The sequence below is a fragment of the Grampus griseus genome, assembly GCF_964374135.1.
Source record: "Grampus griseus genome assembly, chromosome: 17".
In the NCBI taxonomy this organism is placed as follows: Eukaryota; Metazoa; Chordata; class Mammalia; order Artiodactyla; family Delphinidae; genus Grampus; species Grampus griseus.
In genome coordinates, this window is record NC_139011.1 from 32,636,577 (window position 1) to 32,662,781 (window position 26,205).

Sequence of the window (26,205 nt, forward strand, 5' to 3'; positions counted from 1 at the left end):
CCTTCTTGAGATTCCTCACTGGGGTCTTTCTTGTATGCAGCTCTGACTGTGGGCTGCTGAATCCATTGGGGGTATCTTCATCTCCAGGGGAGATTAGGCGAGGTCTGCTATTAGGGAACTCAGCAGACCCACCTCCAAATCCAGCAGCTGGTGCCCTGAATGTACAGAGGAAACTATTTGTTTCCTTAGAAGTGCTTGTACCTTCGATGAGACAGACCAACAAAGAATGAAACCGTTTTCAGGACATTCTAATTAATTGCTTATGCTCATAATAGTTGGCATTTGCAAGCACTTATTTTATACCTTCATGATGCTGTGGGTTCTACATAATCTCATTTAATCCTCCTGAGAACCCAATGCATTGGATAGTTTTACTATTCCTATTTTGCTGCTGTAGGTAGTGAGACTCAGAATATAAATGATATTGTCAAGGCTGAACCCTAAGTGGCAGAGCCAGGGACCAGCCAATAGAGTGTAATTCTAAAACAAACAAACAAACAAAAACCCCCAAACTGGTTTGTTAAGTAGAAGTTAGTCATTTACACTCTTGGGAGTAAGTCACTATTTCATTTTATATTTATCACAGTGAGGAAAGAAGATACTGGTCATCATCAGACATGTGTCCTAGAGCTTTTACTGGCGTGTTGAAAAATGCAGAGGATATAAGGATGATTCCCTGGCGGGAGTGGTAATGGCCAAAGAGGCATGCAAAAATCTAGGGAAAACAAATCATCCTAATATTCCAACAAGAGAAAAGGGAAAGGCAGACAAAACAGAAATACATAAAGCAAACATATAAACGAAAAGTCTAATTACAGAGAGGCTCCACTGATGAGCTCTGATGAGAAAAGGAGGATATCCTCACTTTATCCCATAAGTGAGGATAAATAGCACCTACGCATGTACCTGTCGGAAGAGTGTTATGATGGGGAAGAGTTTCCATGATAAGGAAAAGAACTGCCATTGGTGAGTACCCACTTTATGCCAAGACCATATCCATGTTCTAGTCAAATCCAAATAATAACTCAGAGAAGTAGGTATGATTATAACCAGCAACTGCTTCCTCCCGCCCCACCTCCCCCTCCCCCCCCCCGCCCTGTGCTTTGTTGGCACCTTGCAGTAGGAGGAAAATATAATAAAGGTAGTAAATCTGTATTTCAGTAAGTCATTTGAGAAAGGTCCTATGGATTGCCTAAGGATAAAGAGGGAAAATGCATGGTGGATGACGTAAGGTGGAGTGGTCTCATAATTGATCGAACAACTCAGTTTGTTGTCAGAGGACCCTGGCTTGCATCTGGATATACCACTTCTCAGATGGGAGACGTTGCTCACGTTATGTAAACTCTCTGAACTACAGATTTCTTATGTGTAAAATAAAGATAATAACACTATTTACTTCATAAGGATTAAGTTAGAGTATGTATATTAAAGGCACCTTATAAACTATAATGGTATTACATGACAATAACTATTAATATCCAGCAATATTACCAGTAGAGGATTACAAAGCTTTGATCTTGACCCTATTTTAGTCAACATTTTATCAAAGACATGGATGAAGACAGGAAACACCAGAGCTGGCAATGGAAGCTGATACATTTGATGTCTTAATAATTCAGAGTTGATGCTAGAGTTAGGACAGTCATAGTGATTTTAGCAGGCTGGAATATTCGACAAACCCAATAAGAAAAAAATTTATCAAGAATGAACTTTTATATCTGTGCTTGGCCAGAAACAAAATTCCACAAGGACAGAATGAGGAAGCAGTTCACTGAACGAGGGTCAGGGAGATTTGGTTAACCTTGAGCCCAGTCTGAAAGAGCTACGTGAGGTAGCTATGTGAGGTGGCTGCAGAAAAAAGCAACGGAATTTTAGGCTGTGTTTATAGAAGTAGGGGCCGTAGTCTAGTACTCTTCATGGGCCAGTACCCGTCTGGAGTCCTTTGTTTAATTCTGGAGACGATATTAAAGTACAAGCAAGATGACCGGGTTTCTAGTAAATGACAAATGGTTGAAGGGATTAGAAGTGCAGGGGTGAGAGAAGAGTCAATAGTGGTAGTAATAAGTGTAAGGACAGCAGGTCCGGGGAAGGGCCCAGGGAGCCAGACCGAACCCCCCCGCCAAGGAGGCTGATGCAATCGACTGGTCTTCCCGCTCCCCGAGGGGCGGAACCAACGGCTCTGAGGCTGATGTAACCAACACCTGACATTGCCACAACACCCGAGAGATTACCAAAAAAGGGCTGCTTCACACAGCAAGCACCTCCCTTGCGTCCACCCCTATAAATTTTGTTCGCGGCCCGCACCCAGGCGCGACTTCTCTGGCCCCTTTCTCTCGGACCAGTGAACCTCGCCCGGGAGCGTTCCCAAATAAAGCTTGTTTAAGCTCTCCTCCGTTTTTGGTGCCTTTTCTTACAATAAGTATAATCACCATCACTACAGCAATGGTTTATACTTACTGAGTACTTACATGTCTAGAATTAATATCTGTTATCTCACTTAATCCTCTCAAAAACCTTGGGAGATAGGTACCATTGTTATCCCTCTTCCCCATTTCATAGATGATAAAGCCGACTTAGAGAGGCTAGTGGCTCACTCAAGTTTACACAGCTAGTAAATGAAGGAGCACATTTTTGAACTCAAGTATTCTTATCTAGAACTGGTACTTTTAGCTAACTTGCTCTGCTGCTTTCTTAGAGCTGGGGAAAGTAAACAGCTAACAAAATATTTGAATTACTATCATGTGGAATAGAGATCAGCCCTTTTTTATACAGTTCTAGAAGGTAGTGCTAATGTAATAGGGGAGAACTTTTGTATTCCATTACAAGTTCATCACTAAAGGGATGTTGCCTATAAGCTTAATTTATACAAAATGGCCCATCTCTGGGAACCCTGCCTCCTAGGTAATGAGCATTAAGCTAAAAAACCTTTGTTTAGCTCTTAGGAAACATCCTGACCAGGCCCACCTGTGAATGACTGCGGGCAGGAAGAAATTAACACATCCCCTCTGGAGGCGGGCTGGAACCAGGAAGTGTTTGACTTTACTCCCTCCCCTTTTAGTATAAAAGAAGCCGAAGTTCTAACTCAGGTAAGATGGCTCTTTGGGGTGTGAGTTCGCCGTCTTCTCAGTCCCCTGGCTTTCTGAGTAAAGCCGCTATTCCTTTCCCCAACAAGTTGGTCTGTCGTGTGATGAGCAGAATGAGCTTGGACTGGCGGTAACAGTCGGTAACACTGAGTCTAGGAAATGTAAAATTCCAGAAGTGAGATTTAGGCTAGGCGTTAGCAAGGAGAGTCTGTTAGAGACTATGGAATGGGCTGCATTGCCGAGTTTCTCTCTCCAGCCTCTTGCCAGGCAGAGGTTGGGTGGCCGGCCCCAGTTGGAAAATTTTCAGATAAGGCCGTAGCATCTGCCGGGACCACTTGTACCGAGGATCTTCCCTTCAGAATTCTCTGAAGTAGCAGTGCCTACCCCAGCGCTTGGCAGTTGGAACAAGGGATCGGCATTCGGGAGCTGGCGAGCTCAATACAGTAGGGTAAGTCACTCCAGTGTGAGCAGCTGGGAACTTTAGTTTCTCTCCGTTTGGGGCTTTTTCTCTGGAATAAGCCAATTTGTTTTGCATTTGAGTGGGGTACACTGTTGGAGAGAGGAAAGAGTTGTTGGACTTCTCCCCGATTTGTGAACTGATTCATTTGTGTTTGGATGCTGGCATTTGTGTGTGAAGTTTGTGTTTTGTTTGTCTTGAATTTGTCTTTAAAAATGGGGAACATTTCAACAATCCCTGAAGTCCTCTGAGGCACATTTTGGTTAAGTGATCTGATTACAACTATGAACACATGGGTGAGAGGAACATGATATTTTATTGTAAAAATGTGTGGCCAGAGTACCTATTAGGATCTCCACAAGGTGTTTAGGCAGGGTTATCTTGGGACTCTGCACCATGTACTGCTATCCTTGCTGTGTTAATTACGCTGTTTATGATCGCCTGTGTCATTGGTATATGTAAAACCCCAAGACCAAACTTGAGGGTTTATTTAGGATTTTCTGTTTGTCCTTTGGGTTTTTCATTTTGTTTTGTTCGGTACTGTTTCTCCATTTACAGCCAAATCAGTTGTGATATTTAAAACTTTTGCTGATGTCAAATGTAGGAAAGGAACAGGAAAAATAAATAAATAAATAAACCTGTCTGTTCTTCTCCAAGAGTGGGACATTCCCCGGAAGAAGAGAAAGGTTCCACTTGGTTCCTAAAATCACCAAAGGCTACGAATAGAAGTAGCCTTTTCCATAAATATTAGTAAAAAGGGTTTAGTCATCTAGACAGGTGGCCTTGATTTGTCCCATCTGCCAGAAACCCAGTTTGAATCCAACCTCTTTTGTAACTGGTAGGTTTTACATTGTTGTACCTGATTCATGGCTGAAACTTTGGAATGGGAACTATGAGGTCCCTGTGCTTTTTTGTTTTTATTTGTTACTATACTTCTTATGGTTCATAACATATAAGCAGACTAGTTCGTTGGCAAAAATAGATTAATACAACTCTTTGCGTCAATGTATCATGCCTTGCATTTCCCTTGACATTCAATGTCAAATCATAAATGAACTTCTTTTAAAAAAACTTTGCCCCCTTATATAACAAAATAACTTTTAAAATGTTTATATCTATTATGAAAATAACAATATATAGATGGCAAACAATAAAATATAGAAAAATAACAGACATGAATATATATTTATACGATATAAAATATCTTCTATTTGGTATACAGTTAGTTGTGCTGTATTAAAAAATTGCTATTAATTTATATCAGTCATATATCTCACTTTTTACAATTTGAACTTTTCTTGAACTCCAATTTTTTTTTCCAGTAGAAATGGGGAAAATATTTTTCCTAACTAATGGACTATTCTTTAAAACATTGAAGTAATCTTTATATGTTCTTAATTACGAAAGCATATTTAGTATTTCCCCTTTGACCTCCTTCCCCAGCATATTGACTAAAGCATCATCAGAATAGTAGTTTCCTATGGTGCATTTTGTGCACTGATGTTCCCCCAAGAGACTGCATTTCTGACCTCCTCATTCTAAGTCTCTTCACATCTAGAGGATACATTTTCTCAATGCAAACATGTTTAAAAAGAAAATAGTCAACGTTAGCCCATTTTATGAAGTCCAGATCCATTTGCTTTCATATTCATACAGAAATATTATGAGAACTGTCCAATACACAACTAACAAAAAGGGTAATCATAATATCAATGATCCTAGAGCACTAACAGAGCAGAAAACCTGAATTTCAACGATCGTCCTTGTCTCCATTTTGTCATCTGTAAAATGAGAGGTTATAGATCTTTCTGTCTCTCTGCTTGTCTCTCTCCCTCTAATTCTTTCTCTCTCTCTGCAGCCAACATCTTTAGAGAAACCCTTCTCACATTAACAGGTGAGCATGCTCAAAGAGGATTCCATAAACTCACTCCAGACTCCTTTGCTGTTAGGAAAAGGCCTGTCTCATAGGCTCTGTCACATATGCATAAAAGAAAAATACAGGGAAGAACCTAATAAAATTTAGACACTCGTCTTGTAGCACAACACTTGTGGCAATCAACTCACGTTTATATATTTACTACTGGTCTTATCACATTTCCAAAATGCCCAAATTTTGGTACCTTCTTGGAGGCAACCTGAAGGGCTTGGAATAAATGATCTACATCAATAAAAAGTCTATAGTGACATTTTTTCAAGAGTTAAAATGTGTGCATTTGGAAAAGAAAGTGAAGAAGTATAAATTATACCTCTATTACAACTTCTGATCCATTCATAGAATTTTTGTTCTTCATTGCAGCAGTCTGGGCTCTACTTTTTGTAGGATTTTTTTTTCTTTCTTCCCTTCTTTTTTTACCTTGGCAGTAATTGCTGTTATATATTTTTTTTAATTTTCATTTTATATTGGAGTATATTTGATTTACAATGTTGTGTTAGTTTCAGGTGTAAAGCAAAGTGATTCAGTTATACATATATCTATTTTTCAGATTCTTTTCCCATATAGGTTATTACAGAGTATTGCGTAGAATTCCCTGTGCTATATGGTAGATCCTTGTTGATTATGTATTTTATATATAGTAATGTGAATATGTTAATTCCAAATTCCTAATTTATCCTTCCCCCCACCTTTCCCCTTTAGTAACCAAAAGTTTGTATTCTAAGTCTGTGAGTCTGTTTCTGTCTTGTAAATAAGTTCATCTGTATCTTTTTTTAGATTCCACATATAAGTGATAATCATACAATATTTGTCTTTGTCTGACTTACTTCACTTAGTGTGGTAATCTCGAGGTCCATCCATGTTGCTGCAAAGGGCACTATTTCATTCTTTTTTACGGCTGAGTAGTATTCCATTGTGTATATGTACCACATCTACTTTCTCCATTCCTCTGTCAATGGACATTTAGGTTGCTTCCATGTCTTGGCTATTGTAAACAGTGCTGCAATGAACATTGGGGTGCATGTATGTTTTCAAATTATGATTTTCTCTGAACATATGCCCAGGAGTGGGATTGCTAGATCATATGGTAGCTTATTTTTTAGTTTTTTAAGGAACCTTCATACTATTCTCCATTGTGGCTCTATCAATTTACATTCCCACATATATACATTCCCACATATATTGAGGGGCTATCAATAAAGGATGTGTCAGGGTGTTCCCTTTTCTCCACACCCTCTCCAGCATTTGTTATTTGTAGACTTTTTAATGATGGCCATTCTGACCAGTGTGAGGTGTTACCTCATCCTAGTTTTTTTTTTTTTAATATTTATTTAATTTATTTATTTGGCTGCACTGGGTCTCAGTTGTGGCACATGGGATCTTTTAGTTGTGGCATGTGGGATCTAACTCCCTGACCAGGGATCAAACCCAGGCCCCCTGCATTGGGAGTGCAGAGTCTTAGCCACTAGACCACCAGGGAAGTCCCCTTCATTGTAGTTTTGATTTGCATTTCTTTAATAATTAGTTGGGCATCTTTTCATGTGCCTATTGGCCATCTGTATGTCTTCTTTGGAGAAATGTCTATTTAAGTCTTCTGCCCATTTTTTTTATTGGATTATTTGGTTTTTTGTTGTTGAGTTGTATGAGATGTTTGTATATTTTAGAAATTAAGCCCTGGTCTGTTGCATCATTTACAAATATTTTTCCCATTCTGTAGGTCTCTTCAGTTTTATAAATGGTTTCCTTTGCTGTGCAAAAGCTTGTAAGTTTGATTAGGCCTCATTTGCTTACTTTTGCTTTTATTTCTATTGCCTTGGGAGACTGACCTAAGAAACAATTAGTACGACTTATGTCAGAGAATGTTTTCCTTATGATCTCTTCTAGCTTTATGGTGTCTTGTCTTATATTTAAGTCTTTTAGCCATTTTGAGTTTATTTTTGTGCATGGTGTGAAGGCATGTTCTTCACTGATTTACATGCAGCTGTCCAACTTCCCCAGCACCACTTGCAAAACAGACTGTCTTTTCCCATTTTATATTCTTGAGTCCTTTGTCTAATATTAATTGACCATAGTTGTGTGGGTTTATTTCTGGGCTCTCTGTTCTGTTGCATTGATCCATATGTCTTTTTTTGTGTGCCAATACCACACTGCTTTGATTACTGTAGCTTTGTAGTATTGTCTGAAGTCTGGGAGCGCTATGCCTCCTGCTTTGTTCTTTTTCCTCAGGATTGCTTTGGCAATCCTGGGTCTTTTATGATTCCATATAAATTTTAGGATTATTTGTTTTAGTTCTGTGAAAAATGTCATGGGTATTTTGATAGGGATTGCATTAAATCTGTGTATTGCTTTGGGTAGTATGGTCATTTTAACAATTTTATTTCTTCTAATCCAAGAGCATGGGATATCTTTCCATTTGTTTAAATCATCTTTAGTTTCTTTAGTTAATGTTTTGTAGTTCTCAGCATATAAGTCTTTCACCGTCTTGATCAGGTTTATTCCTAATTTTTTTTTCTGGGGTGCTTTATTAAAAAATACTTTTTTTTTTTTTTTTTTACTTTCTGCTATTGCATTGTTAGAGTAAAGAAATGCAACCAATTTCTGTATGTTAACCTTGTATTCTGCTACCTTGCTAAATTCATTTATCAGTTCTAGTAGTTTTTGTGTGCCAGTCTTTAGGATTTTCTGTATACAGTATCATGTCATCTGCATATAGAGACAATTTTACCTCTTCCCTTCCAATTTGGAAACATTTTATTTCTTTTTCTTGCCTGATTTCTGTGGCTAGGACTTCCAATACTATGTTGAATAGAAATTGAGAGTGGGCATCCTTGCCTTGTGCCAGATATTAGTGGGAAGGCTTTCAGCTTTTCACTGTTGAGTATTATATTGGCTGTGGGTTGTCATAAATAGCTTTTACTATGTTGAGATGTGTTTCCTCTATACCCACTTTGGTAAGAGTTTTTATCATTAATCGCAGTTGAATTTTGTCAAATGCTTTTTCTGCATCTATCGAGATAATCATGTGAGTTTTTTCCTTTCTTTTGTTGATATGGTGTATCACATTGATTTGCATACGTTGAACCATCCTTGTGAAGAATCCCAATTGGTTGTGGTGTATGATGTTTTTTGTGTGATGTTGGACTTGGTTTGCTAGTATTTTGTTAAGAATTTTTGCATCTATATTAATCAAAGATACTGGCCTATAATTTTCTTTTTTGGTGGTATCTTTATCTGGTTTTGGTATCAACGTGATGGCAGCTTCATAGAACGTCTTTGGGAGTGTTCCCTCTTCAAACTTTTGGAAGAGTTGGAGAAGGATCAGTAAAATTCTTCGTTGTATGTTGGTAGAAGTTGCCTCTGAAGCCATCTGGTCCTAGACATTTTTTGTAGGGAGTTGTTTTTTTTGTTGTTGTTTGTTTGTTTTATTACAGATTCTATTTCACTCTCGTGATCAGTCTGTTCAAATTATTTCTTCTTGATTCAGTTTTGGTGCACTGTATGTTTCTAGAAAGTTGTCCATTTCTTCTAGGTCGTTGAATTGGTTGGCATATAATTGTTCATAGTATTCTTTTATGGCTTTGTGTATTTCTGTGGTATCAGTTGATATTTCTCCTTTTTCATTTCTTATTTTGTTTATTTGGGTGCGTTCTCTTTTCTTCTTGGTGAACCAGGCCTGAGGTTTCTCAGTTTAATTTATCTTTTCAAAGAACCAGCTCTTGTTTTTTTTTTGTTGTTGTTGTTGTTTGTTTTTTTATACTGCAGGTTCTTATTAGTGATCAATTTTATACACATCAGTGTATACATGTCAATCCCAATTGCCCAATTCAGCACATCACCATCCCCACCCCACCATGGTTTTCCCCATTTGGTGTCCATACGTTTGTTCTCTACATCTGTGTCTCAACTTCTGCCCTGCAAACCAGTCATCTGTACCATTTTTCTAGGTTCCACACACATGCGTTAATATACGATATTTGTTTTTCTCTTTCTGACTTACTTCACTCTGTATGACAGTCTCTAGATCCATCCATGTCTCAACAAATGACTCAGTTTCGTTCCTTTCTTGGCTGAGTAATATTCCATTGTATATATGTACCACATCTTCTTTATCCATTCGTCTGTCGATGGGCATTTAGGTTGCTTCCATGACCTGACTATTGTAAATAGTGCTGCCATGAACATTGGGGTGCATGTGCTTTTTGAATTATGGTTTTCTCTGGGTGTATGACGAGTGGTGGGATTGCTGGATCATATGGTAATTCTATTTTTAGTTTTTTAAGGAACCTCCATACTGTTCTCCATAGGGGCTGTATCAATTTACATTCCCACCAACAGTGCAAGAGGGTTCCCTTTTCTCCACACCCTCTCAAGCATTTGTTGTTTGTAGATTTTCTGATGATGCCCATTCTAACTGGTGTGAGGTGATACCTCATTGTAGTTTTGATTTGCATTTCTCTAATAATTAGTGATGTTGAGCAGCTTTTCATGTGCTTCTGGCCATCTGTATGTCTTCTTGGAGAAATGTCTATTTAGGTCTTCTGCCCATTTTTGGATTCGGATGTTTGTTTCTTTAATATTGAGCTGCATGAGCTGTTTACATATTTTGGAGATGAATCCTTTATCCGTTGATTCATTTGCAAACATTTTCTCCCATTCTGAAGGTTGTCTTTTCATCTTCTTTATGGTTTCCTTTGCTGTGAAAAAGCTTTGAAGTTTCATTAGGTCCCATTTGTTTATTTTTGGTTTTATTTCCATTACTCTAGCAGGTGGACCAAAAAAGATATTGCTGTGATTTATGTCAAAGAGTGTTCTTCCTATGTTTCCTTCTAAGAGTTTTATAGTGTCTGGTGTTACATTTAGGTCTCGAATCCATTTTGAGTTTATTTTTGTATATGGTGTTATGGAGTGTTCTAATTTCATTCTTTTACATGTAGCTGTCCAGTTTTCCCAGCAGCACTTATTGAAGAGACTGTCTTTTCTCCATTGTATATCTTTGCCTACTTTGTCATAGATTAGTTGACCGTGGGTGCGTGGGCTTATCTCTGGGCTTTCTATCTAGAGGCTTTCTATCTTGTTGCATTGATCTATGTTTCTGTTTTTGTGCCAGTTCCATATCATCTTGATTACTATACCTTTGTAGTATAGTCTGAAGTCAAGGAGTCTGATTCCTCCGGCTCCATTTTTTTTTCCCTCAAGAGTACTTTGGCGATTTGGGGTCTTTTGTGTCTCCATACAAATTTTAAGTTGATTTGTTCTAGTTCTGTAAAAAAATGCCATTGGTATATTTGATAGGGATTGCACTGAATCTGTAGATTGCTTTGGGTACTATTGTTATTTTCACGATATTGATTCTTCCAATCCAAGAACATGGTATATCTCTCCATCGGTTGGTATCATCTTAAATTTCTTTCATCAGTGTCTTATAGTTTTCTGCATACAGGTCTTTTGTCTCCCTAGATAGATTTATGCCTAGGTATTTTATTCTTATTGTTGCAATGGTAAATGGGAGTGTTTCCATAATTTCTCTAGATTTTTCACCATTAGTGTATAGGAATGCAAGAGATTTCTGTGCATGAATTTTGTATCCTGCAACTTTATCAAATTCATTGATTAGCTCTAGTTTTCTGGTGGCATTTTTAGTATTCTCTATGTATAGTATCAGGTCAGCTGCAAACAGTGACAGTTTTACTTCTTCTTTTCCAATCTGTATTTCTTTTATTGCTTTTTCTTCTCTGATTGCCATGGATAGGACTTCCAAAACTATGTTGAATAATAGTGGTGAGAGTGGACATCCTTGTCTCCTTTCTGATCTTAGAGGAAATGCTTTCAGTTTTTCACCATTGAGAATGATGTTGGCTGTGGATTTCTCCTATATGGCCTTTATTATGTTGAGGTAGGTTGCCTCTATGCCCCCTTTCTGGAGAGTTTTTATCATAAATCGGTGTTGAATTTTGTCAAAAGCTTTTTCTGCATCTATTGAGATGATCATATGGTTTTCACTCTTTAATTTGTTAATACGGTGTATCACATTGATTTGCATATATTGAAGAATACTTGCATCCCTGGGGTAAATCCCACTTGATTGTGGGGTATGATCCTTTTAATGTGTTGTTGGATTCTGTTTGCTAGTATTTTGTTGAGGATTTTTGCATCTATATTGATCAGTGATATTGGTCTCTAATTTTCGTTTATTGTAGTATCTTTGGTTTTGGTATCAGGGTGATTGTGGCCTCATAGAATGAGTTTGGGATTGTTCTTTCTTCTGCAATTGTTTGGAAGAGTTTGAGAAGGATAGGTGTTAGTTCTTCTCTAAATGTTTGATAGAATTCACCTGTGAAGCCATCTGGTCCTGGACTTTTGTTTGTTGGAAGATGTTTTTTTTAACATTTTTATTGGCGCATAATTGCTTTACAATTGTGTGTTAGTTTCTGCTCTACAACACAGTGAATCAGTCATACACATACACATGTTTCCATATCTCTTCCCTCTTACGTCTCCCTCCATCCCACACTCCCTATCCCACCCCTCCAGGGGGTCACAAGGCACCGAGCTGATCTCCCTGTGCTATGCAGCTGCTTCCCACTGGCTATCTATTTTACATTTGGTAGTGTATATATGTCCATGCCACTCTCTCACTTTGTCACAACGTACCCTTCCCCCCCCCCCCCGTATCCTAAGTCCATTCTCTAGTAGGTATGTGTCTTTATTCCCATCTTACCCCTAGGTACTTCATGACAATTTATTTTTTCTTAGATTCCATGTATATGTGGTAGCATACAGTATTTGTCTTTCTGTTTCTGACTTACTTCACTCTGTACGGCAGACTCTAGGTCCATCCACCTCACTACAACTAACTCAATTTCGTTTCTTTTTATGGCTGAGTAATATTCCATTGTATATATGTGCCACATCTTCTTTATCCATTCATCCGATGATGGACAGTTAGGTTGCTTCCATCTCCTGGCTATTGTAAATAGAACTGCAATGAACATTTTGGTACATGACTCTTTTTGAATTATGGTTTTCTAAGGGTATATGCCCAGCAGTGGGATTGCTGGGTCATATGGTAGTTCTATTTGTAGTATTTTAAGGAATCTCCATACTGTTCTCCATAGTGGCTGTACCAATTCACATTCCCACCAGCAGTGCAAGAGTGTTCCCTTTTCTCCACACCCTCTCCAGCATTTATTGTTTCTAGATTTTTTGATGATGGCCATTCTGACCGGTGTGAGATGATATCTCATTGTAGCTTTGACTTGCATTTCTCTAATGATTAATGATATTGAGCATTCTTTCATGTGTTTGTTGGCAATCTGTATATCTTCTTTGGAGAAATGTCTATTAGGTCTTCTGCCCATTTTTGGATTGGGTTGTTTGTTTTTTTGTTGTTCAGCTGCATGAGCTGCTTGCAAATTTTGGAGATGAATCCTTTGTCAGTTGCTTCATTTGCAAATATTTTCTCACATTCTGAGGGTTGTCTTTTTGTCTTGTTTATGGTTTCCTTTGCTGTGCAAAAGCTTTTAAATTTCATAACATCTCATTTGTTTACTTTTTTCTTTCCATTTCTCTAGGAGGCGGGTCAAAAAGTATCTTGCCGTGATTTATGTCATAGAGTATTCTGCCTATGTTTTCTGCTATGAGTTTGATAGTTTCTGGCTTTACATTTAGGTCTTTAATCCATTTTGATCTTATTTTTGTGTATGGTGTTAGGGACTGTTCTAAACTCATACTTTTACATGTACCTGTCCAGTTTTCCCAGTACCACTTATTGAAGAGGCTGTGCTTTCTCCACTGTACCTTCCTGCCTCCTTTATCAAAGATAAGGTGACCATATGTGTGTGGGTTTATCTCTGGGCTTTCTATCCTATTCCATTGATCTATATTTCTGTTTTTGTGTGAGTACCATACTGTCTTGATTACTGTAGCTTTGTAGTATAGTCTGAAGTCAGGGAGCCTGATTCCTCCAGCTGTGTTTTTCATTATCAAGATTGCTTTGGCTATTTGGGGTCTTTTGTGTTTCCATACAAATTGTGAAATATTTTCTTCTAGTTCTCTGAAAAATGCCAGTGGTAGTTTGCTTGAGATTGCATTGAATCTGTAGATTACTTTGGGTAGTAGAGTCATTTTCACAATGTTGATTCTTCCAAGCCAAGAACATGGTATATCTCTCCATCTATTTGTATCATCTTTAATTTCTTTCATCAGTGTCTTACAATTTTCTGCCTTCAGGTCTTTGGTCTCCTTAGGTAGGTTTATTCCTAGATATTTTATTCATTTTGTTGCAATGGTAAATGGGAGTGTTTTCTTGATTTCACTTTTAGATTTTTCATCATTAGTGTATAGGAATGCCAGAGACTTCTGTGCATTAGTTTTGTATCCTGCTACTTTACCAAATTCATTGATTAGCTCTAGTAGTTTTCTGGTAGCATCTTTAGCATTCTGTATGTATAGTATCATGTCAGCTGAAAGCAGTGACAGCTTTACTTCTTCTTTTCTGATTTGGATTCCTTTCACTTAGTCTTCTTCTCTGATTGCTGTGGGTAAAACTTCCAAAACTATGTTGAATAAGAGTGGTGAGTGTGGGCAACCTTGCCTTGTTCCTGATCTTAGAGGAAATGCTTTCAGTTTTTCACCATTGAGGATGATGTTGGCTGTGGGTTTGTCATATATGGCGTTTATTATGTTGAGGAAAGTTCCTTCTATGCCTACTTTCTGAAGGGTTTTAACCATAAACGGTGTTGAGTTTTGTCGATTGCTTTCTCTGCATCTATTGAGATGATCATATGGTTTTTCCACTTCAATGTGTTAATATGGTGTGTCACGTTGATTGATTTGCGTATGTTGAAGAATCCTTGCATTCCTGGAATAAACCCCACTTGATCATGGTGTATGATCCTTTTAATGTGCTGTTGGATTCTGTTTGCTAGTATTTTGTTGAGGATTTTTGCATCTATGTTCATCAGTGATATTGGCCTGCAGTTTTCTTTCTTTGTGACATCCTTGTCTGGTTTTGGTATCAGGGTGATGGTGGCCTCGTAGAATGAGTTTGGGAGTGTTCCTCCCTCTGCTATATTTTGGAAGAGTTTGAGAAGGATAGGTGTTCCCTCTTCTCTAAATGTTTGATAGAATTCGCCTGTGAAGCCATCTGGTCCTAGGCTTTTGTTTGTTGGAAAATTTTGAATCACAGTTTCAGTTTCAGTGCTTGTGATTGGTCTGTTCATATTTTCTATTTCTTCCTGATTCAGTCTTGGCAGGTTGTGCATTTCTAAGAATTTGTCCATTTCTTCCAGGTTGTACATTTTATTGGCATAGTGTTGCTTGTAGTAATCTCTCATGACCTTTTGTATTTCTGCAGTGTCAGTTGTTACTTCTCCTTTTTCATTTCTAATTCTATTGATTTAAGTCTTCTCTCTTTTTTTACTTGCTGAGTCTGGCTAATGGTTTTTCAATTTTGTTAATCTTCTCAAAGAACCAGCTTTTAGTTTTATTGATCTTTGCTATCGTTTCCTTCATTTCTTTTTCATTCATTTCTGACCTGATTTTTATGATTTCTTTCCTTCTGCTAACTTTGGGTTTTTTTGTTCTTCTTTCTCTAATTGCCTTAGGTGCAGGGTTAAGTTGTTTATTCGAGATGTTTCCTGTTTCTTAAGGTAGGATTGTATTGCTATAAACTTCCCTCTTAGAACTGCTTTTGCTGCATCCCATAGGTTTTGGGTCGTCATGTCTCCATCATCATTTGTTTCTAGGTATCTTTTGATTTCTCTCTTTGATTTCTTCAGTGAACACTTCGCTTAAGTAGTGTATAGTTTAGCCTCCATGTGTTTGTATTTTTCACAGATCATTTCCTGTAATTGATATCTAGTCTCACAGCATTGTGGTCAGAAAAGATACTTAATACAATTTCAATTTTTTTAAATTTACCAAGGCTAGATTTGTGACCCAAGATATGATCTATCCTGGAGAATGTTCCATGAGCACTTGAGAAAAATGTGTATCCTGTTGTTTTTGGATGGAATGTCCTATAAATATCAATTAAGTCCATCTTGTTTAATGTATCATTTAAAGCTTGTGTTTCCTCATTTATTTTCATTTTGGATGTTCTGTCCATTGGTGAAAGTGGGGTGTTAAAGTCCCCTACTATGAAAGTGTTACTGTTGATTTCCCCTTTTATGTCTGTTAGTATTTGCCTTATGTATTGAGGTGCTCCTATGTTGGGTGCATAAATATTTACAATTGTTATATCTTCTTCTTGGATCAATCCCTTGATCCTTATGTAGTGTCCTTTTTGTCTCTTATAATAGTCTTTATTTTAAAGTCTATTTTGTCTGATAAGAGAATTGCTACTCCAGCTTTCTTTTGGTTTCCATTTGCATGGAATATCTATTTCCATCCCCTTACTTTCAGTCTGTATGTGTCCCTAGGTCTGAAGTGGGTCTCTTGTAGACAGCATATATATGGGTCTTGGTTTTTTTTTTTTTACATCTTTATTGGGAGTATAATTGCTTTACAATGGTGTATTAGTTTCTGCTTTATTACAAAGTGATTCAGTTATACATATACATATGTTCCCATATCTCTTCCCTCTGGTGTCTCCCTCCCTCCCCCCCTCCCTATCCCACCCATCCAGGTGGTCACAAAGCACCGAGCTGATCTCCCTGTGCTATGGGGCTGCTTTCCACTAGCTATCTATTTTACGTTTGGTATTGTATATATGTCCATGGCACTCTCTCACTTTGTCACAGCTTACCTTTCCCCCTCCCCATATCCTCAAGTCCATTCTCTAATTGGTCTAATAGATGGAGAGATACACCATGTTCATAGTTTGGAGGAATCAACATTGTGAAAATGGCTCTACTACCCAGAGCAATCTACAGATTCAATGCAATCCCTATCAAACTACCACTGGCATTTTTCACAGAACTAGAACAAAAAATTTCACAATTTGTATGGAAACACAAAAGACCCTGAATAGCCAGAGCAATCTTGAGAATGAAAAATGGAGCTGGAGTAATCAGGCTCCCTGACTTCAGACTATACTACAAAGGTACAGTAATCAAGACCGTATGGTACTGGTACAAAAACAGAAAGATAGATCAATGGAACAGGATAGAAAGCCCAGAGATAGACCCAGGCTTATATGGTCACCTTATCTTTGATATAGAAGGCAGGAATATACAGCGGAGAAAGGACAGCCTCTTCAATAAGTGGTGCTGGGAAAACTGGACAGGTACATGTAAATGTATGAGATTAGATCAGTCCCTAACACCATACAAAAAAATAAGCTCAAAATGGATTAAAGACCTAAATATAAGGCCAGAAACTATCAAACTCTTAGAGGAAAACATAGGCAGAACACTCTATGACATAAATCACAGCAAGGTCCTTTTTGACCCACCTCCTAGAGAAATGGAAATAACAAATGGGACCTAATGAAACTTCAAAGCTTTTGCACAGCAAAGGAAACCATAAACAAGACCAAAAGACAACCCTCAGAATGGGAGAAAATATTTGCAAATGAAGCAACTGACAAAGGATTAATCTCCAAAATTTGCAAGCAGCTCATGCAGCTCAATAACAAAAAAATAAACAACCCAATCCCAAAATGGCCAGAAAGCCTAAATAGACATTTCTCCAAAGAAAATATAGAGACTGCCAACAAACACATGAAAGAATGCTCAACATCATTAATCATTAGAGAAATGCAAGTCAAAACTACTATGAGATATCGTCTCACACCAGTCAGAATGGTGATCATCAAAAAATCTAGAAACAATAAATGCTGGAGAGGGTGTGGAGAAAAGGGAACACTCTTGCACTGCTGGTGGGAATGTGAATTGGTACAGCCACTATGGAGAACAGTATGGAGGTTCCTTAAAATACTACAAATAGAACTACCATATGACCCAGCAATCCCACTACTGGGCATATACCCTGAGAAAACCATAATTCAAAGGAGTCATGTACCAAAATGTTCATTGCAGCTCTATTTACAATAGCCAGGAGATGGAAACAACCTAAGTGTCCATCATCAGATGAATGGATAAAGAAGATGTGGCACATATATACAATGGAATATTACTCAGCCATAAAAAGAAACGAAATTGAGTTAGTTGTAGTGAGGTGGATGGACCTAGAGTCTGCCGTACAGAGTGAAGTAAGTCAGAAAGAGAAAGACAAATACCATATGCTAACACATATACATGGAATTTAAGAAAAAAAACGTCATGAAGAACCTAGGGGTAACACAGGAATAAAGACACAGACCTACTAGAGAATGGACTTGAGGATATGGGGAGGGGGAAGGGTAAGCTGTGACAAAGCAAGAGAGAGGCATGGACATATATACACTACTAAACGTAAGGTCGATAGCTAGTGGGAAGCAGCCGCATAGCACAGGGAGATCAGATCCCTCACCTAGAGGGGTGGGACAGGGAGGGTCGGAGGGAGGGAGACGCAAGAGGGAAGAGATATGGGAACATATGTATATGTATAACTGATTCACTTTGTTATAAAGCAGAAACTAACACACCATTGTTAAGCAATTATACTCTAATAAAAATGTTTAAAAAAAAAAAGAAAAACAAGAGACCTGGATCTGATTTAGCCTCCAGATACAACCGTTAAATTTTAGGCAATACAGCGGATAGAAGAATATGTTAATTGACATATCAGGATTATAATCAGCAAATCAGGACTATGGGAAACTTGAAAGACAGCTGGGTTTCTTCAACACATATCCTGCAACAAAAGAGAAAAAGGAAAACATGGATTAAAAGGTTTAATAGATATCAACTCTTTTCTGTGTTTGGACTTTATTTGGGTGCTTGAGGTAGTTCAGGACGTTTAAACATTGATAGATATTTGATATAAAATGATTTGGGGGTTTGATGTGAGGTAGTATTGTGGTTATTTTAAAATAGCACTTATATTTTAGAGATACAGAAATATTCAAGATAAAGTGATATGATGTCTGGAATTTGCTTCAGAATAACCTGGGAAGGAAAAGTGGGTGAGAGGGGGTCTAGATGAAATCATGTTGAAGATAGGTAGAAGTTAACCAAGATGGGTAAAAATTGTGACAAATGGGGACTGGGATTAAGGACATATTGAGTGGAGACCAGAACGTTAGTTAAGACCTCTTTGAATTGGCACAGACTGTGAAGGTATTTGTGTCCCATGTGAATGCCCACCAAAGGCCATCAACTGCACAAGAGGCTCTTAATGATGAGGTGGACAAAGTACCTCGCTATGGACGTGAGTCAGCTTCTTTCCCCAGCACTGCAGTGCTAGTTCAATAGACCCCTAAACAAAGAGGCTGAGGTGGCAAGGATGGAGGTTATGTATGGATTCAACAACATGTCATTTCCCTTACTAAGGCTGGCCCGGCCAGTGCTTCTGCTGAGTGCCTAATGGACCAACAGAGAGTCCAGCCTGGAGTCTCTAATATGGCATCATTCCCAGGGGGACAAGCCAGTCACCTAGTGGCAGGCTGATTACCCTGGACTTCTATCATGGAGGGGCAGAGATCTGTTCTCATGGAAATAGACCTATATTCTGGATACAGATTTTTCTTCCCTGCCCTTAATGCTTCTGCTAGCACTACCATTCATGGACTCACAAGAATGCCTTATCCACCACCTTACATTCTAAACAGGATTGTTTCTTTTATATATGTGTGTGTATATATATATATATATATATATATATATATATATATATTTTTTTTTTTTTTGGCTGTGCTGGTTCTTAGTTGCAGCATGTGGGATCTTCATTGCCGCGTGCGGGATCTTTAGTTGTGACATGCAGGATCTAGTTCCCTGACCAGGGATTGAACCCAGGTCCCCCTGCATTGGGATCACGGAGTCTTAACTGTTGGACCACCAGGTAAGTCTCTAAACAGCATTGTTTCTGATCAAGAAACTTCATGTCACAGCGAAGAAGTGCAGCGATAGGGCTTGTCCCATGGAATTAACTCGTCTTTCCACATCCTCCATCACCTGGAAGTGACTGGCCTAAATGAGAGGGGAAATGGTTACTGAGGACTCATTGATGGTACCCGTTGGTAGACAACATCCTGAAAGAATGGGGTTCTGTCTTACAGGTGCAGTATATGCTCTGGGTCAGAAAGCATTACATGGTGTTCTTGCTCCTATAGCCAGAATACAAGTGGCAGAAGTGCAAGTGGCTTCTCTCACTATTACATCTTATAACCCATTTGCAGATTTTTGCTTCTTGTCCTGACAACTTTGAGCTCTGCTGGTTTGGATATCTAAGTATCTAATAAGGGAATGCTTCTGCCAGGGGATACAACAATGTTTCCACCGAATTGGAAGATGAGACTATGTGTTTAAAATAACAGAAATGTCTTTATCCCCTGGTTTCTGTGGGTCAAGGATCTAGGCACAGGTGAGCTGACTCCTCTGCTCAGGGTGTCACCGTGCTGAAATCAAAGTGCTGGCTGAGGCTGCAATCTCACCTGGGGCTCAGGGTCCTCTGCACAGGTCATGTGGTCGTTAGCAGAACTCGGTGCCTTGCAGCTGCCTGATTAACGTCCCTGTTCTCTTGCTGTCAGCTGGGGATGGCTCTCAGCACCTGGTGGTCGTTCTCAGGGCCTTGCCACGCGGCCCCTCCTATCTAAACATGGCTGTTTTGCTTCCAGAGTAGCAAGAGAACTCTTCTGCTTTTTTAGTGTTCTGAAACATGTTTTTATCTTTCATTTAACATTAAGAACATCTTTTTTGTTGTTGTTGTTGTTTTGTGGGATTTTTTTTGTTTTTTTGTCTTTTTTTTCCCCACTAGTGCAGCATGCAGGATCTTAGCTCCCCGACCAGGGATCAAACCCGTTCCCCTCTGCAGTGGAAGCACAGAGTCTTAACCACTGGATCACCAGGGAAGTCCCAAGAATGTCTTTTCATGTAGACAAATGTATGTTTACCTCATCCTCGTAAACAGCTGCACAGCATTCCATTGTGGTAATAGATCATCATTTATTTAGCTAGACCCTAGTGACTGACTGACTTAACATTGCTTTCTATTCCCGCTGTTTCAAACAATGCTGCAGTGAAATTTCCTTGCACACACAGTATGTCCTGGGGCATTTCTGCAAGAGTGCCTGTCGGGCAAATTATCCCTGGGTCCAAGAGGAAGCATGTTTCAAATTTTGATATATCACTGACTTACCCTCAATTATTATGACAATTTTCACTCCTGCCAATAGTGTTGGAGAATTTCTGTTCTCCCTACCCTAGCCAGCATGGGATCTTATGAAACTTTTTTTTCCTTCCAGTTTCCTTGAGATATAACTGACATACAGCACTGTATAAGTTTAAGGTGCATGGCATAATGATTTGGCTTAAGTACATCTTGAAATGATTATCACAATAAGTTTAGTGAACCTCCATCATCTCATATAGATACGAAATAAAAGAAATAGAAAAAAAAATTTTCTCCTTCTGATGAGAACTTAGAACTTACTTTCTTAACAGCCTCCACAGATAACATACAGCAGTGTCAATTACATTTATCATGTACATTACATCCCTAGTACTTATTTCTATAACTGGAAGTTTGTACCTTTTGACTATTTTCATCCACTTCCCCCTCCCCTCAGTCCCCACCTCTAGTAACCACAAATCTGATCTCTTTTTCCATAAGTTTGCCTGTTTCTTTTTGAAACCTCATTGACCTACAACGCTATGTTAGTTCCTTTTGTGCAATATAGTGATTCGATATTTCTATACATTTCAAAATAATCGCCATGATAAGTCTGGTTGGCAACCAGCTGTTTGTTTTCTGAATCTATGACTCTGTTTCTGTTTTGTTGTGCTTGTTCATTTGTTTTGTTTTTTAGATTCCACATATAAGTGAAACCACACAATATTTGTCTTTGTAAATATCTTCTTTCATTCAGTAGGTGGCCTTTTTAGTGTGTGTGTGAATAGACGTTGAATTTTGTCAAAAGATTTTTCTTCATCTATTGAGCTGATCATATGATTTCTAGTCTTCAGTTTGTTAATGTGTGTCACACTGATGGGTTGGTAGATATTGAATCTCTTTCATCCCTGGAATAAATCCCACTTGATCATGGTGTATGATCCTCTTAATGTGTTGTTGAATTCAGTTTGCTAATATTTTGTTGAGGATTTTTTCATCTGTGTTCATCAGTGATATTGGCCGTAATTTTGTTTTCTTGTGTTCTGTTTGTCTAGTTTTGGTATCAGGGTGATGCTGGCCTCGTAGAATAAGTTCGGAAGAGTTCCTTCCTCCGCAATCTTTTGAACTAGTTTGAGAAGGGTAGATGTTAACTCTTCTTTAAATGTTTGGTAGGATTCACCTGTGAAGCCATCTGGTCTGGGATTTTTTGTTTGTTGGGAGATTGTTTACTACAGACTTAATTTTATTCCTGGTCATTCATCTGTTCATATTTTATACTTCTTCCTGATTCAGTCAGGAGATTGTACCTTTATTGGAATTTGTCCTCTTCTTCTAGTTTGTCCACTTTATTGACATATAGTTGTTCATTATAATCTCTTATGATCCTTTGTATTTCTGTAGTGTTTGTTGTAACTGCCCCTTTTTGTTTCATTTTATTTTGGGGGGCCTTCTCTTTTTTTCTTGATGAGTCTGGCTAAAGGTTTATCGATTTTGTTTATCTTTTCAAAGAACCAGGTCTTAATTTCATTGATCTTTTCTATTTTTTTGTTTAGTCACTATTTCATTTATTTCTGCTCTGATCTTGGTATCTTTCCTTAACTAACTTTGGGTATTGTGTGTTGTTCCTTTAGATGTAAGGTTAGATTGTTGATTTGATATTTTTCTTGCTTTCTGAGGTAGACTTGTATCACTATAAAATTCTCTCTTAGAACAGCTTTTGCTGCATTCCATAGATTTTGGATTGTGTTTTCATTTTCATTTGTCTCCAGGTATTTTCTTATTTCCTCTTTGATGTCTTCAATGGCCGATTGGTTGTTTAGTAGCATATTGTTTAGCTTCCACGTGTTTGTGTTTTGGGTAGTTTTTTCCTTGTCGTTGATTTCTAGTCTCATAGCACTGGGTCAGAAAAGATGCTTGCTATGATGTATGGTCAGGCCCTCAAGATGGCTGTTCTCTTGCTCTCTGTACCTCCCCTCATCAACCAGTCCCTGCTTTACTCACATGACTCTCTAATCCTCTTAATTATAGGGCTTAATTAGTAACTGCCTACCTCCTTGCCCCCTGTGGCAGCTGCTGGTTTCCCTGGTAACTGATGAGCTAATCTGGCATCAATTCACCCTATAAATGGTAGCCGCCTTCTCCCGGGAGTGGTGGAGACTGCTGCCGTGTCCTGCCTGCTGTCTGCCACGCACAGTGAGCTGTTGCTCCAGGACCTTGCTTCATGTGTAAGTTTCTCTTGTCCAATAAATCCCTGATGTCTCTGTTGCTGTCTCTGGGTGAGAAAACTCCTGGGAGCTGAGATGTCAGGACATAAGGACAGGAAACAGAAAGTTGTGGAGGTGATCGGGAGGAGGCCATCTACTAGCATGTGGGGCCTTGTGGTAGCTGTGTACCATGAGAGATGTCTTTTTCTTCCATTATGTTGATGATATCCTGTTAACCTCAGTCTTTTCCCAGTTTAAAAGTAGGAGCCCAGTGCTCCTCATTCATCTGACTGCACGGGGGTGGCTGGTGAATAGAGACAAAACTCAAGGACCTGGATTATCTACAAAATACAAGCATACCCCTGACCTACCACCCCTAAACAATTAGAGACACAGGCTTTAGGGATATGAGTTCAGAGACAGACTTGTGAATTAGCATAGCCTGTTACCCGGGAGTGTTTTGTTGAGATCTGTGGCAACAGCAACATAATAAGAGTGCCCTTGGGCTTCTGGTCCCAACTATGGAAGGGGGCAGAGCAATGATAGAGTGTGATGGAACAACAGCTATATGCAGTCTGCGATACATCACAACAGGTGGAAGACATTACAAAAAACCTACCCGATCCTTTGAGCATGCAGACAACCACTATTCATTTGTATGCAACATATAGGATCCCCATGGACATCGATAGTGACCAAGGAATCTACTTTATTGGCCATGAAGTTCAGGAATGGGCCGATACAAAGGACGTACAGGGGCATTTCCACCTGCCTTACAACCCCACTGCTGCCGGGCTATGAAGAGACTACTTAAACAACAGTTGAGGTGGGAAACTCACTCTTAACACGTGGACACATCCCAGGAGCAGTTATCCCAGTGCCGATGCCATGTTAACCTGGAGGTAACTAGTCAACACTGTTCGAGTTCAACTGCTGACCACCGAAGGACTGTTGCCAACTACAGGTCAGGACAGCAACTCATTTTGCCCTTCACAGGATCTATCCCCAGGGGAACATATTATAAATAGCCCTGAGGACTGGCAGGTAAGTCCTCAGTGGTTTGGGTTTGCTGTCCCATTGGGGAATAGGATCAGAAAGGGATTTACAGATTTCACCTGTCTTCTCCCCAGCCCCACCTCAGATTACTAAGGTAATGAATCCAGGCCTCTACTGTAGAGGCACCATTATACTAACCCTGTGTACTGTTACACCACCTCTCCAGTATTCGGCACTGGCTGTGGAGACTGAGGGTGGGCAGGTGGTATGGTATTGCAGGCCAGGACAAAACACGTGGACAGGGGTGGCATTACCTCAGAATGATGTTACTGCTTGTGTTTTGCTTAATGGTCATGATCTTCCCTATATTGTGCCTGTTAGACATCTTGCAGCTTGTCCTGCTCTGAGTGAAGGGAATCTGTTTGTGGACTGGGTGACAATGGTGGCCTCACTGAGAAATGAGTTTGATTGGTGGCTGTACAGCGAAATGCCATTGTCAACCTCTGAGAGTCCATGAAAAATTGACTTGATAAGCTCCTGGTTCCAAAGCCCACCTGTTGGACTGTCTGTATCGCATTTGTGGTGTTTGGTTGCAGTTGTACTTCTACCTACCTGTCCTCGGGGATATAGCAGAAGAAGTATGGGCCAAGATTATAGAGGTCGTACAGGGTATGTGAGGGTGGAGTGTTTGACCACGCCATTCAAGATGACTGTCCTCTTGCTCTGTGTATCCCCTGTTCAGCCAGTACCTGCTTCACTCACATGACTATCCAATCTTCTTAATTATAGGGCTTAATTAGTAACTGCCTATGTGCTTGCTTCCTGCCCCAGCTGCTGGTCTCTCTGGTGATTTATGAGCCAACCTGACCGTTAATTCCCCCTATAAATGGTAGCCTCCTCCTCCCCAGGGTAGCAAAGACTGCTGCCATGTCCTGCTTGCTGTCTGCCATAAACCCGTGAGGTGTTGCTCCAGGACCTTGCTTCAGGTGTGTAAGATCCCTTGTCCAATAAGTCACTGATGTCTCTGTTGCTGTCTCTAGGCTCTTTCTTCAGTCTTGAGGCTGGCAACTACAAGCCTTGCAGGCCTGTGGGGTGCAGCCCAACATACGATTTTAATCTTCAATTTACTGTGACTTGTCTTGTGGCCTAGCATGTGATCTATCCTGGAGAATAGAACTTTTGCTTTTAAAAGACTTGCCTGATTAGATAGGTTGGACCCACCCAGGATAATCTCCCTTTGAATTATAGTCAGCTGATTAGGGACCCTAATTTCATCTGCAAAATTCCTTTTGCCATATTGTTGTATAATCATGAAGGTGATATCCAATGGTATTTACAGGTCCCTACAGTGCTCAAAGGAAATTACACTGGTATTTACCCCAGGGGGCAGGAATTGTGGGATCCATCTTAGAATTCTGCCTACCACAGACTGCCCCCTGGCCATCTTACACTCCTTATACCACTGAACCAACAGGTGAAAAAGGTTAATCTACTGGTGTTATGATCTCAGTTACTGCAGGAAATTGGTTGCCTTTATAATGGAAGCAAGGAGGATTTTTTCTGGAACCCAGGAGATTTTCTGAGGTTCCCTTCAATACTTCCATGCCAACAGTAAAGATCAATGGAAAGCTACAGGAACTGGAAAAAGGCAGGACAATTGAGGATTCAGACCATTCAGAAGGGAAGGATTGAATCTTTCTACCAGTAAAGAATCTGGATGGAGCTGTGGGTTCTGGCTGTGGGCAAGGAAAACAGGGAATAAGTGGGTGAAGGCGGAAGCTATAGACGTCAACTCTGACCTCGTGAATAACTACAGAAACCAGGGCTGGTAGCTTTGCATATTTTCTGCTATATGTATGTGTTTATTCTAACTTCTCCTTCCCATTTTAATTTTATATAACTTTAGGTGGAGGTCAACTTTACAGTGTAGTCTTTAGTGGGACCTAAGACTGAAATTGAGGCCTAATTAATATAGGCAGCAATGGATTCAATGACCGTTGGGGTTTGTGTTTTACCAGGGGGAAGGGCAAGAACTTCACTTATCAGAGGGTTAGCTGTTTCTTGCTAAAATGTAGTTTCTTTGCTGGGTAGGCGTTGAAATGTGTGTAGAATGGTGCATATGAAAGCTGAGAAGTCAAAGGGGTCGACTGAGCTGCTTATGAACTTATTGCTTCCCAGCTCCAAATTCATTCTCCAATTGCACACCCAGAGTGCTCAGTCCTTTGACTACTTTGTAGCCCCAGCCCAGGAGCCTTGGTGATCACCTTGCTGCGGTCTTAAGAGGCACACCGCGTGCTTCTGGCTTCATGCTGTAGCAGCCCACAGCCCTCACCACGCACACTCCCAAGCATGACCAGGCCTGACTTTCCTGCCCCCTGC

General features: G+C 39.4%; 1 long non-coding RNA gene across 1 annotated transcript in view; it reads left to right on the forward strand.

The window, feature by feature from the left end:
- Positions 1-636: 636 nt before the first annotated feature.
- The window catches only part of LOC309835507, a 56,242-nt gene continuing 30,673 nt past the window's right edge, over positions 637-26,205 (forward strand). Inside the window, exons 1-2 of the long non-coding RNA XR_014298011.1 lie at positions 637-966; positions 2,936-3,086. This is a non-coding gene — a long non-coding RNA (uncharacterized lncRNA). The remainder of the gene's footprint in view (positions 967-2,935; positions 3,087-26,205) is intronic.